Here is a 19,561-nt window from a genome sequence, read left to right on the forward strand (position 1 = left end):
TGATAATACATACATATTATTAATCAACACCAGTATCTTTTACTGGATTTATATGTTTGCTCTATAAATACTTTATATTCCAACACCCACATATCTGGTTTAATCATCCAGGAGATGGTTGTCATCTTCAAGTGCCTCATTCTCAAGGCTTTTCAGCCTTGTGACAGTAAATCCACACACATTGGAGACTATGAGATTGAGAAGAACTTACAAAAACATTTGGCAGTTGAAAAAAAATGGTTCCAAATTAGGAAAAAAAGTTCTGCAAAATTGGAAAAGAAATTCTTAATTAGCATTTTAATACTGTTATTAGCATAGCTTAAATGTAATGTCATACAGTTCTCATTTAGTTATCTAAAATTTGGTTACATTTTATTACATTTGGTAAGCTGCATTTTGGAGCTTCCTAAAGTCTAATTGCGTATTACTGAGGAAGGTTTAAAAATGGCCTTACTCATAATGAGCTAGTAGTGATTTCAGTAGGAGGCTAAGGCAGAGATGTGGGCCCCCAAGAGTGAGAGAGCAGGCATACTTTGAGAGAGTTATCTGTAGGGGAGTAAGGAATTTGTGACTTATTAAGGACCTTATAAGAATCCCAAGGTTGCTTCTGGTTTTCTAACTTGATTAAATGATACAATGGGACTCTTTGGTAAATACAAAAAGAACAACAGCAAAAGTCTAATAATGGCAGTTTAGCATATCACAACATTGCATTTAAAGTAAATTTGGCATTCATTTCCTTCTGAGTGAGTGGAAATGCCTGATTTAAAAACACTCATATTTACACAGATGTAAATATCTGTTCTTCTGTGATCACATATTTTCTGCATAGTGTCTAAATAGCTATTCTGATTGAAGTAGTGCTTAAATACTCCAATGTGCCTGTTTTCAGCCAAAAGGAAAAACAGTTGCTATGACTATGTCTCAACATATTTTAAATATATGTATAATCTTTGCCAACTGAATTGCCTTGCAGATGCTAGTTTCCTATATAGTACTTACTATTTCTCTTTACTGAATGTCATTGCTTAGTATTATAATTAGTGTTTTTCATCTTTATTGCATGTCTGAATGTTAGAATAACTTATCCACTTATTAATGGAATGATCTGCAGCACATTCACTTTAAATTGGAATTTCGAATATTTCAGAATTTTAAAGTCAGTGAAATAGATTCCAGAGACAAAAGAAAATGCTGAGGAACAGCAATAAATTTAAAAAGTTTTAGTGTAATTAAGAAAGTATTAATTGGATCATTAAAAAATATATATTCATATTTACATCATATATAATGGGTGTATAAATCAATGTGCAATTACAAAATGAGATAACCCATGAACAAAATACCTTAAAGTATGAATGAAAAGATGTAGTAAAATCAATATATCAAGAAAATAAGAAACTTTTTGAAATAAACAATGAGTGCTATGGTTAGGAGACAGGTTGCTATGTGGAGAACTCATGACATTTTGTAGGACATCAGAACCACTTTACTGTCAATGCTGAACATCTGTACAATGGAATTTGATTTTCAGTATTGGTAATTGTAATTATAACTAAGTACCAGGAATATTGAAGAAACTAAATATGACCATTGGCTTTAATAAACATAAAACAACACATCTGATAAAGAAATTGTAATGAACTAAGGAATTAAATGACCTTAAAATACAAACATTTCATTGACAGCAGTAAAAAATTCTAGAGGGTGGAGAGTTTCTGTTCTAGTTGGCACTCATAATTTCAGAATAGGGTTATATGCACAGTGCAAAGTATTTGGTAAGTGTTTAACAAATAAAAATTCTTGCATTTATTTCCTGTGGCATAAATTAGGATTTATTTTCCACTGACATTAGAATATTTTTTTATTTCAGCATTATGAGTTAGTAATGTCTTTTGCAAAGTCCATAATATAATTCAAACTTAATTGAATTATAATTAAAAGACCTCATTTTTATTTAATTGTCTAGGCTTTCATTTTTACATATAACTTCATTAATTCATACCAATTTTGAATACCTTTATAGCACAACCAAATACTGTGAAAACATACAACAAGCACTCGCCAAAGAATTCTAATCAAACAGCTGAGAAAGCTCTTTATCTGAAGATAAGTTCTAAATCCACAGAGTGTATAAATCACCTAAAGTGACTTTTGAAATTACTTGCTCCACTGTCAAATATGATATTTCTGTGAAAGTCTTATTTCATTGGTTACAAAAGCAGCTACTAGTTGATAGCTTTTTCAAATTGTGGGACAGGGCTGATCACGACTATTGAGTTTAAATGCCATTAATCAACTTACTAAAGTGAAAGCAATTAAGGAAAATAATTTAAAGACAAGACTTTTTTATTTTTAAGAAAGGTTTTATGGAAATTTTTAGGACATATGAAATGCTGGAACAAAAACAAAAGAAATATTGTCATTTTGTTTACTCCCTAATATGTGCCTAAGCAAATAGAAGTTATCTAGAATTCAAAGTTATCTAGGAAAGCTATATTGTATTAGGTATGGCCAAACATTTCTCTAACTTGCAACTAATTTGTTTTTAAACAAATCAAATTTTTGTTCTCTTTCCTCTAACCTCATCTCGCTGTAGTGTGTCAACTCTGTCTCATCTTGTTGCCCTCAAAACTTATCTCCACTACTAGAATGTGTTTCTATACTTATTATTATACAATAGTTCAACAGTAAAAGATCATAAATGCAGGCAGAAGCATTCGAAGACAGAAAGAAGAAAATGCATTTCAAAAATAATTTGCAAAACAGCAGAAAGTTTAAAATGCAGTGATAGCTAAAATTTGCAGGTAATTTTATCTTCCTCCTAAAGAAACAAGGGGGATGATGCATAGAAGGAATGGTGTTGCAGACCATGAAAATAAGCAGATACAAAGAATCTATTATATTATACAATGGAAAGACAGAGGTTTGAGTGCCATGTGATTGCTGGACAAAATATTTCATTTCATTGCGCTTCCATCTTTAATTCTCCAAAATGCGGGTTCCCAGACTAAGGAAATATTTTAATCTTTTTTAGGCCTGAAAGTCACTGACCTTAGTGTCTATGTGCCCTTTACAGAATCCAAGTTTTCACAAAAGATAACATTCTCTTGAAAGCCTTAGAGAAAGGAAAATCTATATTTAGAAAGTCTGTTCAGTCTCCAAGGGTGTTCTCAAGTGTTACTGCTATTAATAACTAGGTGTAGGCCAGTAGGACAACAGATTTGCCTTAACTAATGACTACCCAGTTTTCTGGGAGCTAAAGATAAGCTTTTCATTATTGTAAGTGTTGATTTAAGAAACTGTTATAAAAAAGAATTGTTTGGATTTACTTACTAATTACCTATTTGTTACATAGTTGGCATGGACAGTGAGTTGAAAGTTCACATTTCTATTTGGACATACAATTTCTGCCCTGCTACCTCATCATAGACCTCTTTTAGGATAAATATGTTCGACTTTTTTGAGTTTCTGAGTGTGAGTGTTCTCTAAAATTTGTCTTTCTTGGGCCGCTCCTGGTGGCGCAGTGGTTGAGAGCTGGGCTGCGAAGCTGCCTGCAGCCTCTGCAACACCGGTTCGATCCTGGGCCACCGGCGAGGGTCCCACATGGTGCGACAGACCTCTCCTGCCGCCCACTGCTCCCCTCAGCAGTGTATTTCGTCAGTCTGTCTGTTCTGTTCCCTGGTCTGGCTCTGGTGGATTCTCTCACCCTCCCGCGCTTCTGACTGTACCCCCGTTCTTGTATAAATAAATAAATAAAAATAAAATCTTAAAAAATAATAAAATAAAATAAATTTGTCTTTCTTATGAATTAAATGTTGATTTACTCTGAATATAGGTATCAGTGTTTCTCAATGTATTTTTGATAATGTAATTATAAAATTTATAAGTCCAAGAATGTATTTTCATTCTTATGAATCTTACTGATCAATTTAAAAAAGAGAACATTACCAAAAATTACTACAGTAAAGTGTTCTAGGGTCATCTTATACGTTCCTCTTTCGTAGACTTGGAATAAGCTATTTCTCCAAAGTACTTTCGTTCCTTTAATTGCAGAATTCTATTTAGAAAACAAGATCTTAACACTGGTGTATTCAATGGTATTGGGAAGTAGCTGTCCAAGTCTTCTCAATGGACTGAACTACAGTATTTCTATACATCTGAAAACATGTATCATTAAATATTCATAATGCATGTTAAATCTATTTATTTCAATGTATATCCATATATATTGAAAATTATGAGTTCACATTAATATCCTCCATTCCTGTTCAATATTACATTTTTTCCTATTTTATATTTAACTCCCTTTTCAGACATTGAAAAACACCATTTAATGTGTACTTAATATCCTTACTTATTTGATCACCTCTGTAACTAAAGAAATTCTTGGTGCTGCCATCCTCCTGTATCACACATTTTCTCCAACGGCCACTGATTATGGCTATCTGTATTAAGTGGTTGCTGTGGACACTTCCCTATGCAAATTCCCTTCTCACTCCAGTCAGAATTTAACATTACACAAATGAACATTTAATTCAAGAAAGAGTTTAGGTAAAATATAAATAAAATTCAAAAATCATGGAAGATGAAAGTTGTATTGGTTCATTTTTATTTATTTTTATTTTTTAAAGGTTTATTTATTCATGCATACAAGAACTGGGATACAGTCCACAGGTGGTGGGGGCGGGATTCACCAGATGTAGAGTGGGGATCAGAACAGGCGAATTGACTGAAATACACTGCTGAAGGGAGAAGCAGGAGAGACAGGAAAGATCCACCGCACCCTGTGGGTCACCTCCCTGGCCGGGGATTGAACTCATCTGCAGTGGCTGTGGACTGGGCTGCGAAGCTGCCTGCAGCCTCTGCAGCGCCAGTTTGATCCCCAGCCGCCTGCGAGGGTCCCACATGGCGCACAGACCTCTCTGGCTACCCGCTGCTCCTCTCAGCAGTGTATTCGGTCCTTCTGCCTGCTCTGCTCCCCGCTCTGGCTCTGGTGAATTCTCTCACCCTCCCGTGCTTCTGACTGTACCCAATGCTTGTATAAATAAATAAATCTTTAAAAAAAAAAGTTACAGATAACTAAATTAAGTAACTTTAAAAAGTAACTGTCATATCAAAGACCTAATTATGACATAGACAAAAATCTGGGACTACATTATCACATTATTCCAGTCTAATAGGCTAGAGCTATGCTGTCCAGTATTGCACATGTGGCTATTAAAAACTTGAATTGTGTGCTAGTTTGACTCAGAAAACTACATCTCAATTTCATTGAATTCACGCTTAAAAAAATAACTATTATTGGATAGCATAAAGATATTCTGTGATATTTCTATGATATCTCTATATCACAGAAAGTTTTATTGACCAATGCTAACCTGTAATATATAATAAACATTTCTCCCTTTTTGTTAATAAAATCTTTAATGAATAAGGTATAAAAAGCTCAAGAAACAAACAAATAAATCCTATTGTATTCTATAAACCAGGAACAAAGAGAAAGATATAGTGGAGAATTATTAGTGCTTTGGTGGTCATAGTGGTGTTTAACATATATTGAAAAGGTGTGAACCTGTAACTCTAAATCATATATAGTATTGTAAAGCAACATTAGCACAACAAAAAGTAATAAAATAAAATTTCAATTAAAATAGCAAAAAAAAAAAAAAAAGAAAAGGTTACCTAGGAATAAATCTAAAGATGTAGAAGAAATTTATGGAGAAAGTCATAGACTCTTATTGAAGAATATTAAAGAAGTTCTAAAAATCAGAAATATATAGCTGGTCTATGGATAAAATGATTCATCCTAAGGTAAATTTTCATATATTACACAGAAGTCATTAAAGATTCCTATGGTAAAGATGGACTATTTCATAAATGGTCCTGAGAAAGTTAATTATTTGTAAGGAAATAAAGAAATTGAATCACATACAAATCAATTCTAATGCCTAAATACAGAATAAACAATAAGACACCAAAACTTTTGGAAGAAAATGTACAATATCTGTGTACCATTAAGCTAGGATAGTACATCTTAAGACAAAAAGACACTAACCTAAAAAATAAATTTTGTTTTATTAAAATTAAGAGCTTTAATTTTACTATTTATGTGTCTATCACAACACATTTAAAAAGTGAGGACAAGTCATAACCTGAGTTAATTGTATTATATATCATTGATAAAAGATTAATAATTTATTTGGGTTTAAAAATAACAACAGAAAAATAGGCAAAACATATTCTCTGGAATTTCACAGAATTTGAATCATAGGCGACTATTACACAAATGAGAGAACTTTCAGTCTATTAGTAATTAAGAAAACACAAATGAAAACTTTTATGAAGTGAATTTTTCTCAGATTTCATATGTTGAAGTCCCAGCCATCAATGTGACCATATTTGGAGAAATGACCGTTAAAGAGGTAATTAAGTTTAAATGAAGTCATAAGGGTGGGGTCCTAACCTAATATGACTGGTGTCTTTATAAGTGGTGGAATAGACACCAGGGATACATACACACAGAGGACAGTCCATATGAGGACACAGTGAGAAGTTGTCTGCAAGCCGAGAAAAGAAGCTTCAAGAAAAACCAAACCTGCTCACACCTTTATCCTGTACTTCCACTTTCCACAACTGTGAGAAAATAATTTTTTATGTTTTTAAAGCCACTCAGTCTGTGGCATTTTGTTAGGGCAACTCAATCAGACTACCACAATGACAAAATGAGATTTAAACCAACTAGACTGGCCATTTTTACTGAGGTTGTAGAGCAATAAGATTACAAATTGATTTTATAATATGAGAAGACATTTTGGTATTATTTTTTAAAAGTTGAGTGTTTAATTTTTCTACAACTAAGCAGTTCTACTTTGAATTACATATGCTAAAATACATGTTGGACACATGTACCAGGAAACATTAAAATAAGTGTTATGGAAGTACTGACTATAATATATCTAAAGTAGCCCAAATACCATCAATAGGATACTGAATAAATCGAATTTCTTACATTTACACAAAGCAATATTACAGTGGTAAAAAGGAATGAACACTAAATAAACCAAAATGGATGAAATTTAGAAATAAAATGCTGAATGCCAAAAAAGCAAGCACAGAAAACTGTATACATCAGACTAAATTTTGATACCAATTTTATGGAACTCTATAAGCTCAAAATCACATATATAGTAAAAGCATACTTAAAAATTAACTGAAATTTGAACATAAGGTGAAGATCAGGGTAATTTCTTTTATGGAAGATGAGGATAGAGCACCAAAAGAAGATTGAGCAGTTTTGATTCTAGTTCACAGTTTCAGTGTCTATTTAGAGGAGTTGATTTTACTTTATTTATTTATTTATTTTAAAAGATTTATTTATTTAGGCATACAAGAGCTGGGGTACTGGCCAGAGGTGTGGAGGTGAGAGGATTCACCAGAGACAGAACGGGGAACAGAACAGGCAGATTGACCAAAGTACACTGCTGAGGGGAGCAGCGGGCAAGACAGGAGAGGTCTGCTTCGCCATGTGGGCCCCTCACCGGCCAGCAGGGATCGAACCGGCGTTGCAGAGGCTGCAGAAAGCTTCACAGCGCTGTGCTCAACCGCCTGTGCCACTAGGAGAGGCCCTAGAGGAGTTGATTTTATTATTCTTCATAACTTCCGTATATCTGACTATATTCTTTCTTACCTATCAATTATTAAACAATAATATTTTTAGAAATCTTGATACAATCATTGTACCATATTGTACCTCTTGATACAATAATAACCTCTAGATATTAATTATAGAGAAGGGGTCCACTTTGAAAGAACATAGTCTTTATCATAAGCCTTTTTAAAAAATTTTATCTTGGCTTACAAGATATCTTTACGCTATTCAATTATTCCCCACTTATATGAGGACTTTATGTTCAATAATGAAGCTGCCTACATTATTTAGCATCTTTATTTATGTGCCACTACTCACTTGATTGCCTAGAAATTTAAAAACAACTGATAACTACATTTCCTAAAGAAAATGGAAGCGGAAAAGGATGGAGCAAAGGAGGTAGTCTCATCCGTTATTGATAAATAAATAATATGATAAAAATGGTACATAGCATTTCTTCAATGAGAAACTCAAAATGCTATTAATAAGCACATAAATATTACACATTAATAAAATAATAAAATATGAGTGGATTTCCTTTTATTTTGCAATGAGTTCCAGGGTGCTATTTTAGATTATTTCATCTTCATATCTGTGTGTGTGGGTGTGTGCTGGTTTTGTAATCACTACAATATACTAAATTTTACATTTCTCTCCTTAAAGAAATGGCTTTTGTTCTCCCTTGAGAATGTAGATAATGACAACAACAGATTACAGAGAAATAGCTGCTGTAATAATATGGCTATACTACCTACTGGTAGAAAAGTATAAATAATTTTAGTAGCTAGTGATTCTGAAATTGCCCTTAACTTTTTCATTACAAAAATACTCTGAAAATCAGATTTTACAAACAATAGGCACTAAAGCTTATGAGGGATTTTCAATCCATATTCGATTAATTTAATAATAAGTCTAATGTATTTACTATGCCTAAATGTAATGAGATGGTATGTTAATGATTAAAACTGAATAGGGGGCCTCCCTGGTGGTGCAAGGGGTTAAGATGCAACCTATGAAGCTGTCTGCAGACAATGCAACACAGAGTTCAATCCCCTGGCCGGCCAGAGAGCAACCCACATGGCACAGCAGACCTCTCCTGACTCACCCGCTGCTCCCCTCAGCAGTGTACTTCGGTCAGTCTGCCTGTTCTGTTCCCCACTCTGTCTCTGGAGAATCCTCTCACTCCCCACACCTCTGGTCTGTACCCCAGCTCTTGTACGCATAAATAAATAAATTAAAAAAATAAAAATAAAACTGAATAGGGCCTCCCTGGTGGCACAGTGCTAGCAAGACAGTGCTAGCAAGCTGTCGGCTGCCACTGTTCGATTCCCCCTGCCAGCCAGTGAGCTGACCCACATGGCTCAGCGGACTTCTGTCTCGCCCACTGCTCCCTTCGGCAGTGTGTTTCAGTGGACCTGCCTATTCTGCTCTCCATTCTCTCTGGTGAATCCTCTCACTCCCCACACCTCTGGTTTACATCCCAGTTCTTGAATACACAAATAACTGAATAAATTCTGACAACCAATTAGAAGTCTGAAACCCAGACTTTCACCTCATGAATAATTTTGCCACAGACCTTGGCAATATGAGATCTGTGTTGGTCTTATTTATTATTATCTTTAGAATCATGGGAACTCATTCATCCTTTCAACAAAAGGTGTTGCTTACTTTCCATGTGTCAGTCACAGTGCTGGGTCCTGAAAATATAGATTCTCACATAAAGGAGTTCAAGGACAAAGATCACTTTTAAAAATTTTTTTTTTTTCAGATAAATAGATTCTCTTTTTCAGGTTCTCCTTCCTTCAACCTTCCTATATTTTCACATTCACTTTGTGCCAAGATGAAGACTAGATGTTCCCCAACCAGAATGATATCAATTTCCCATACCATTGACTGGGATCATTCTTCACATAGAAGACTTATGTTATGAGAGCCCCTAATTTTTATGAATAAGTAGAAGATTATGGAGATAACCTATGAGAAAATGATTTATCTTCAGAGAAAATACCAAAAGGTTTAATCTGCTGCCCCACATGCCTAACCTCCTGGGAATAAACCACAGGCACCAAGATCACTAAGTGTACTTGGCAACAGTGAGCTAAAAATGGAAAAAAAAACATCAAACTGTTATTGTATTCAGTTTCCCCTAAGGTACTCTCTGATAAACACCACTACCTCCAAGGGAATTGTTTGCAGCTTCCTTATAGAGTAGATTATATGCATACATACGTGCACACATATATATACACACACACATACATACATATATTTTTTCCAAGTACTGATATCATATCTAGTCATCAGCACCCTTTATTTAATGTGGTTGAATGTATGAGAATAAGTGTTTCTACCTGATTGGAAACCTTCTTGTCCTTAATTCACTGGCTATACTGGATTCTTTCTTCTTGAGTCAGACCTTCAGATTTCTACCAGAAATTGCAGCTTTGGCAAAACCAGGCTTTCCAAAAATATAGGAAACTGAAATTGAGACAGCAAGAGAAAAGAAAATTATCTGTAATATAGATTTCATATTAGAAAAAAATCTTAATAATCCAGCATACACTTTCTAAACATATAATAGCTGAAAGGAAATTCACAGTTTAAAAGTTTGAGTAGTCACAAAGTATGACAAGAATACAGGTTGCATTTGGGTCTTGAAGCCAAGCAAAAGACTTGTTCATAAAATCACAAAATGAAGGCAAAAAAGACAAATTTTCTTTAAAATTTACTTCCAAACTTAGTCTTTACTAGATTTTCAGGAAATTATCAATTTGACTAACTTAATTGTTAATAAATTTTCTGAGTTACAAAGGGAGCAGTCTCCTCACATTATAGTCATAACTTACAGACCATCTGTCCATAAATGGAATCATTAATGGAAAACAAATGACACTATCTCTCCTTCCCCTACCCACTGGCCATTCTCATATAAATGATTTCTCTCTTCAAAATCATGTTTCCTATCTGCTTAAAAACATTAGCATCTAGGACAAGCGACATATATGCGCCTTGCCGTGGCACTTATACCAATGATGACTTTGTAAAGAGTATTAGATTAAGAGGCTATACATTGTTTAGGATTGTCTAATTTGAGTTCTAGAAGAAGGACCTGATAAGGATTTGAATTTATTATATGGGAGTGATTCCAGGAAACGCAAGGGCTTGGTTGAAAGTTACACCCATATATGTTCTGAACAATACTGGCATGCCCTAAGGAAGAAAATTACAGGTGATAGCATGGTTCTTTCAGTCTGTACTAGAATGATGAGTGTTGGGGAGATATGGGTGGAACTAGCAACATCTCATACTGTGGTGGGCAGGTAGTATTAATGATGAAAGTTTGGAAGTTCAAATGGAAAAATTCAAGTTGCAGGGTTAATGGCTTTATTTTGAGTTATTTGAGCTAATATTCACATATTAGTAACATTTTCCTTTGTTAAATCAAGTCTAGGATCCTAAGTCCCTAATCTTCTGATAAATTGTGGGTATCTGACAAATTTTAAAAAGTAAAATGATTAAGATCTCAAGCGAACCATTTATTCAGTCACTTAACATTTATTGAACATGTAAAATATACTAAGGGTGAAGCCAGACACTTGTTTTATGATTATTAAATCACTATCTTACTATACAGAATTCAATAGATTGGGACATCAAGAAAACAAATCCATAATTATAAGACAAAGTTCCCTTAAGGACTATTTTTTTTTTTAAAGATTGATTTATTTATTTATACAAGCACTGGGTACAGTCAGAAGCACGGGAGGGTGAGAGAATTCACCAGAGCCAGAGCGGGGAGCAGAGCAGGCAGACTGACGAAACACACTGCTGAGGGGAGCAGCGGGCGGCAGGAGAGGTCTGCGCGCCATGTGGGACCCTCCTCCGGAAGCCAGGGAGCAACCAGGGATCCAACCGGTGCTGCAGAGGCTTCAGGCAGCCTTGCAACCCAGCGCTCAACCGCTGCGCCACCAGTGGAGGCCCAAGGACTATTTTTTTTTTAACAGAACTTTCCACTCTCCTCAAATTTTCCTCTGTCTACTCAACTTCCTCTGCTGTGCTCTCAGCAAATGAGTTGCCTTGTATCTCATGAAGAAAACAGCAGAGAGTATATAGCCCACTGTGAGTCCATTAATTCATTAATATTTGCACTGATCTTTGTATTGCTTTTATTATGAGAGTTACAAGGCCATTGGCATTACATGTCCCAGGAATTCCATATTCTCTCATCTTCTCACGGATTTCATGACACTGAATTTTCTTCAACCCATCTTATCCTAAGTCTTATTCTAGACTAATAGCTGTTATTTAATGTTAATGCTAAGAACTATACATGCAACATTAAATCCTTCCTGATTCCTGCTTATCTTTCTTCTTCAATGGTTGAGCCTTTCAAAACTGTTATCTTCATATACTGTTCCTACTTTCTCATGTCCCATTCACTCTATAATTTGCTTCCTTTTGGGCCTCCCTGGTGGTGCAGCTATTGAGCGCTGGGCTGCAAAGCTGCCCGCAGCCTCTGCAGCACCAGTTCGATCCCCGGCCACCAACGAGGGTCCCACAGGGTGCGCAGACCTCTCCTGCCATGCCTGCTGCTCCCCTCAGCAGTGTGTTTCGTCAATCTGCCTGTTCTGTTCCCTGGTCTGGTTCTGGTGAATTCTCTCACCCTCCCGCGCTTCTGACTGTACCCAGTGCTTGTATAAAATAAATAAATAAATCTTAAAAAAAAATTGCTTCCTTCTGTCTTCTTCCACCTGGCCCCTTTGGCCAATGGTCAACATTCTAACTTATGAGATCACCAGAGACCTCCACGTCTGCACAATAAATGGATAATTTTTGTTCTCATATTTCCTTTCTTATAGAAGAAAACAAAACCCAACAAAACTAATTACTTTTATGCTTTTATATTTTTACACCCTCATAACCTACCTTGGTACATTTTACTGGCTCCCGTTACCTAATGTGATTGGTAAAATGTTCTGTTAGTTTCATTTATCTTCAGTGAAAGGATTGTTTTCAGAATTTAATTTTCATAGTAGCCATACTAGCAGCAGCAGTCAATGCTTCTGTAATTCTAACCACATACAAAAGACAATATTTAACTTTATCCTCTCATAAGCCTATGAAATAAACCTTATTATTCCCATATTACATATGAGAAAACTCAACCATTGAGACAATGACACACACACACACACATACATATATATATATATTTAAAGATTTATTTTATTTATACAAGAGCTGGGGTATAGGCCAGAGGCATGGAAGGGTGAGAGGATTCACCAGAGACAGAGTTGGGAGCAGAATAGGCAGACGACCGAAAACACTGCTGAGGGGAGCAGCAGGTGAGACAGGAGAGGTCTGCGGTGCTATGTGGGTATCTCCGAGGCCAGCCGGTAATCAAACCTGTGCTGCAGAGGCTGTGGACAGCTTCACAGCACTGCGCTCAACCCGCTGTGCCACCGGGAGGACCTGTTAGGTATATTTTATACATGGCTATATGATCAGTTTGGTGATGACATTGAGTGTAACTTTGGAGTGGGCAAATTAAGTAATGTCTGAAAGATTGGTCATAAAGTGAGAAAAAGTTAATAACTTATGAAATATCAGAAAGCAATGGAACATTTTCTTTTAAACATGAACTACTGTCATATGCTTATGATTGAATTCTCAATACTCTGTTCTTTTGAGAGAGGAATAGTCCTATTATAGTGTTGCACTTTTTTCCCATTCATTCCCAATTTACTTATTTATTAAACATCCATTTCTCAAACATCTTCCATGTACTGGTCTGTTAATAACCTTGGAAGATGCCTTGGTACACAAGAAGCACATGTCCTTGTTTTTAAGCACATGCCTCAGGGGTTGGGGGAGGAAGAGTAAACATGAAAAATATTGAGATAGTCAAAGAGAGACAACTGGATCATGGAACAGAGTGGCACTAAGGGGCAGGTCTCTTTGGCCAAGGTCACAGTGATAGCATTTAAACTGACAACTTCATGGGTTAGATAGAAAGATCAACAAATACAAAACTGTAAGAGAGCAACAAGTTTGCTACATCTGAGGGCTTGAAAAATGCAAATGTGCATGGAGCACAGTGAAAGTCAAGGAAAAATATAAGAAGTAGCAAAATCACATGGTATCTGTAAGCATCCTTAGGTAGTTTAGTACTAGTCTCTGCAACAGTCTTTAGAGTATAAAAGCACACCAATGCTAAAATCTGATTTGTGCTTTCCAAAGGTTATTTTGACTGTTGAGTGTCCTATAAAAACAAAAGAGGTTTTTTAATTATTTACTTTATTAATTTATGGATACAAGAACTAGGATGTATCAGAAGTGCAGGGGATAAGAGGATTCACCAGAGATAGTGGACAGCAGAACAAGTGGATCCACTGAAATACACTGCTGAGGGGAGCAGCGGGCGAGACAGGAGAGGTCTGCTGTGCCATGTGGGTAGCTCCTTGGCCAGGAATCAAATTCATGCTGAGGTGGCTGGTGATAGCTTGACAGTGCTGAGACTTCAACCCCTGTGCCATTGGGAAGGCCCAAAACAAAATAGTTTTGCCTCTATGAAGTGTAGATTGAACATTAATAAATATTCAAAAACACAATGAGCTCATAATAATTCGTTGACTGTCATTATAAGTTGCATTTAGACTGCATTGATATAAAACGGATGACCTAGAATACATTAGATTTGGGAAACCCAACTATTTTCAAATAGTGTGAGCAAAAAAATATCAAGCTTGGGCCTCCCTGGTGGCGCAGGCAGTTGAGCGCAGCCCTGTGAAGATGTCCACAGCCTCTGCAGTGCCAGTTCGATCCCTACGGGCTGTGGAGCAACCCACATGGCATGGCAGACTTCTCCTGTCTTGCCTGCTGCTCCCCTCAGCAGTGTATTTCGGTCATTCTGCCTGTTCTGTTACCCGCTCTGTCTCTGGTGTATCCTCTCACCCTCCCACACACCTGTACCCCAGTTCTTGTATAAATAAAATAAATCTGAAAAAAAAAAATCAAGCTTGTTGGGGTTCATGAATTTTATTTTATTGCTAAATTGAAAAAGGTTTAGAGTAAGCAAAGAAAATATGATAGTTGGCTTCTGTTTCCTCTCCCTTTCTGTGGAAGAAGAGATAGGTAACATAGGGGTGACTACTCTGCTGTTGATGAATTGCTTAAATTTCAGAACTGTAAATTTCAGTCCAGTAAATATTTGCTGAAAAACTATTCTGCGCTAGACACCATATAAGTTTGGGATACAAGGTGGATTAATTAATAATGAGAGTAACTATTACTAAAGCCAAACACTGTGATGATACTTAAGATGTGCCATTTCATGTTTGTACCAATTCATGTACCAGTTTACACATTAATTCTATGTGGTCCATGCATTTATTATCCCATTTTCCAGATGAGAAATCCAATGCTTTTAAGGGGCTTACCTGAATTCTCAAGATTACACAATCAGTCGGTGATGTAAGCAGTATTTGGACTCAGAAATTCTGTATCAATGCTAAATTTCTTTGTCATTATGTTCTGCTGACCACGAAGATACTATTTGAAAAATTTTAAATTATGCACATATAAGTGAAAGTCACCCTAAGTCTTCCAGGCCTAACCTGACTGCTTTAAAGTCTGGGTTTATGTAAGATTCACTTGGAGTAGAAAAGATTGTGAAAGAGGGCCATAAAAACATGCTCTCTGTATTAAGTGGTAACAGAAATGAGAACTAGTCTAAGGTACTGGGGTAGACTAACAGCATGATATTGAAGACCAATACGCAGTGTTTCTCTTCTTATAATTATCAAATTACTTCAAAACATCAGAAGGACATTCTAGCATAATGGACAGTTTATGGACTTATCTTACCTTGAATCCTGACTGATGAACAGCGTATAATACTACACTGGCACTTAGGTGTCATAAATTAACTTTCATTTTTCTTTCACCATAAAGCAAAATACTTATTTGACATACTTCAAAGAAAATATTTAAAGCTTACCATCTCAGAGGAAAGCAATTTTGCAAAATGTCTACCAGCAGAAGTAACCAGCCACACCAGTCATGTAGTGAGAGTTGTACAAGATATGTCACACCTCATGTTTCTCTATCCATTTTTCTAAAATAAGGTTCATAGAGTTCAACATGTTCAAAGAGATAAAGACTCACTCTTCAATGACAGAAAAAAGTTTTCCTCTGGGATTAGGTGTATTGCAGTTGAAATTTCTAGTTTGTTCCTACTTACTAGAATTAGGTAATTTTTTAATTTTTCCAAGTCTGTTTTCTATGTGAAAATAAAGGTAATTATCTGTTACATGTGGTAAAATTAAATGACACATGGCATGGGCTATGTCTCCTTTCCATACATACCGTTAGAACATACCTAGTAAATATTAAGAAACCTGAAAAATCCACTGCTTGAAATGGATAAGACCTGTTCTTACAGTTTTCATGGTATTTCCTAACCAATGTCTAAATACCAAGGCAGTGCTTAAAGTATTCTTGTTCTTTCACTGTCCATCTGCTTTTCCAAAGTATTTTCCTTAATGAATCAAGTATCAGTATTAGTAATCTTAATCACTTGAGCTATTACTATTCATATGTTTCAAATATTTTTATTGAAATAATTTATTAAATATACTGATAAACTAGTTTTGTTAATGATTTCCATGAGGTATAAATACATTCTTTTTCACTTTTCCTCTGATTATAATAAATGTCACCTAGCTCTAACATTAGTAAGATAGATTTTCTGATAGCAGGAAGACTGGAGGAGACAAAAGATGAGTATTCACATGCAAAATTAACAGGAGCTTTATCAGTAACAAAACTAGTGAAATTAGAGCTCATTAATTAGTAGTTAGAAAACTTGTTGTGTTGCCATTAATTGGCCAACTGGAGTAATCAGGCTGACAAACAATAGAAAAGCAAAGGACGGAAAGTCATTGTTACTGCCAGCTCCTCTGCTTGTTATTAGAACAATTCTCTCCTAGTTTATGCAGCAATAACAATTTAGTGTTCAAATATAAATATCATCAATGTAAGATATGTGAAGCCTACTATCATATTCCTACTAGCATCATAAATTCCACAGTAAAAAAAAATTAAAAGAAATATAAAATTCATACAAAGTACAATAATTTTTAAACTTCAAAAACAAAAAAGGATTGTTGACTGCTCTTGGTACATTTTTTTTTTGTAGAACATGTTAGCACCAGCCCTTTTTGATGAAGAGTCACTGTATTATACAGAAAGCCTCAATTCATACTCATAATCATTAGGCAAATCAAGGAGTTAAATTGTTTATAATCAGTAATTACATTTTTCCTCACTTTCTAACAAAGAACAGACTATAAGAAAAATAAAATCCCACTTTTGTTAAAAATAATGATAAAACTTTAGAGCACTGAGTTTTTATTTTCCATAAATAATGATAAATAACTACTAAGGATTCCAGATCCATGTAAATGAAATGAAATGCACACATATTTAGGAATCATTTTCAAAGCAAAATTTTTTTGGCATTTATAACCATAATGAGAATTAAGATCTACTTATTTTAATTTACATAACTGTCAAAATGATAAAATTTAGGCCTTTTCACATTTTCATTTTAAGTTTGTATAAGAGAATAAGAAACCTGTACTTTCTATCATATTCTATCTTCTGCTCAATTACTGTTATCTGTTTTTCTCTCTCTCAAACCCTTTGCCTACCAGTGCCATAAAAAAAATCAATAGCCTTGGGAGATCACTTAATGAAGTCATTGCTATTGATTCATCCCTCATCTATGACCTAACCTATCAATAAAATGATGTTGAAGTTTATAGTGTTTTTCTCAAGGCATTAATAAGGAGGTCAAAATTCCTTTCAAGGCATTTCCTTCCTTTACAAGAGAAAAAAATCTTTTCCTGGAAGACAGAACAGGTATCACTTATCATCAGGGACATGCATATTAAAACCACAATAAGATACCATCTTACAACTGTGAGAATGACCCATATCAAAAAGATCAGAAATAACAAGTGCTGTTGAGGATGCTGAGAAAAAAAGGATCCTCTTACACTATTGATGAGAACGCAGACTGGTCCAGCCAGCCCCTATGGAAAACAGTATGGAGGTTTCTCAAAAAGATTAAAATAGATCTGCCAGGGGCCTCCCTGGTGGCGCAGGGGTTAAAGACAGCACTATCAAGCTATGGCCACCTGGCTTGCCTGGGATGTGACCCACATGGCACAGCAGATCTGTCCTGTCTCGCCTGCTGCTCCCCTCAATTTCAGTTGATCCACCTGTTCTGTTCCCCACTCTGTCTCTGGTGAATCCTCTCACCCCTCAGCGCCTCTGGCCTACACCCTAGTTCTTGTATGCATACATAAATAAATCTTAAAAAAATAGATCTGCCATATAACCCAGCAATTCCACTCCTATATATCTACCCCAAAAATACAAAAAACACTAATGTGAAGGGAAACATGAACTCCCATGTTCACTGCAGCACTGTTTGTGTGTGTGTGTGTGTGTGTGTGTGTGTGTGTGTGTATAAAACAATAGAATACTATTCAGCAAACAAAAATGTTAGATGTTTGCCATTTGTGGCAGCATGCCTGGAGTTGGAGGGAATTATACTAAGAGAAGTAAGTCAGAAGGAGAAAGAAAAATACCAGATGGTGTCACATATATGCAGAGTATATAGAAAGCAAACAACAGGTCAGATAAAACCAAAGTTACAGTTTACTCTAGAAAGTTGACTGCAGACAAAGAGGCAACTGGAGGGGGATGAGGAAGGGAACAGGATAGAACAAAGTGGTGAAGGAGCACAATGGACTGTGGTGATGGACTATGGGTGTTTTGGTAGTGGTTGTGGTATGATAACATCTGAGAAAGTAGGTCCTATATTTCTAAAATACAATGTTACTTCAATAAAAAAAAGTTGTGTGGCAATGATGTTTTTTTCTGAGTAGTATTTTATTGTGTGAATAAACCACAATTTATCTTCCCCTGTTGATTGACATTTGGGTTGTCTCCCAAATTAATTAAAATATGCACATCTATTTCTCTTTGTGTTTAAAGTGATGCAGAGCACTCATTGTTGGTGTGGTCATTGTGATTCTCTGATTTCATAAATAAGACTTGTTTCCAACTTCTTTATAATTGCACATTTACCAATTGTTGGGCACCTGGTTTGTTTGCTGTCGGACACCAACAATTCAGTATCGTGAGGCTTTTAGAAGTTATTTTTTTGCTCCGTCTATAAAGTGTTTTTCTCCTCTTCCTGCCCCCTCTTATGTTCTGCTGCTTATTCAGAATTTACATTTGTAAATAATTCACTGAGTTTATTTTGTTGGTATATTGGCTTTTTCCCAAGATTTGCTGTTGATGTTGTCTAACTGTTTAAGGATGACCTTTGGGTGATCTTAGAAAACTTCTCCAGGAAAGGAAAACAGATGTGTTCATTAAACCTTCTTCTAAAGACTATGCAAAAAAGTTAGTTGGTTTAAAACAGAATGGTTTGATATAAAGGGCTGCAAAATATTATAACTGCATTTGAATATTTCAGTTTCCAGAAACTAAAATTCAGTTTTATAGCACATAATCAGACAGGAAAAAAGCTAAAAATAAGTCGAGTGAAATTTTTCTGCCTATTACTCAGTTTTGGTGACAAGGCCTGCTACTTCTAATATTCACATAAAGCTAACAGATTCACAAACAATTCAGTGAAACAATAAACCCCATGAGAAAAAAAGAGTAATGCACACAGACTTCAGGAGTGTTAGTGAAATGAATCTTTGAGGTCTTCTTATAGGGGTGAGGAGTATGTGGTCTAGAGTGGTTAATTAACTACTCAAGCCAGACATAGGACTCAGATCAGAATAGGGATTTTCTTCCTCCTAAATTGGGATTATGAGTTTAGTC

The 19,561-nt window shown here is 35.5% G+C and overlaps 1 protein-coding gene across 2 annotated transcripts in view; it reads right to left on the bottom strand.

The window, feature by feature from the left end:
* The window catches only part of PKIA (cAMP-dependent protein kinase inhibitor alpha), an 84,128-nt gene that overhangs the window by 22,196 nt on the left and 42,371 nt on the right, over nucleotides 1-19,561 (bottom strand). The window contains exon 2 of one of the 2 annotated variants that reach the window (XM_037505038.1): nucleotides 10,003-10,129. The exons of the other annotated variant lie outside the window; for it this stretch is intronic. The gene's annotated coding sequence lies outside the window, so the exon portion shown is untranslated. The remainder of the gene's footprint in view (nucleotides 1-10,002; nucleotides 10,130-19,561) is intronic. 2 annotated transcript variants of the gene reach the window in all.

Source organism: Talpa occidentalis, unplaced genomic scaffold, assembly GCF_014898055.3.
Source record: "Talpa occidentalis isolate TD23 unplaced genomic scaffold, MPIMG_talOcc4v2.1, whole genome shotgun sequence".
NCBI lineage: Eukaryota > Metazoa > Chordata > Mammalia > Eulipotyphla > Talpidae > Talpa > Talpa occidentalis.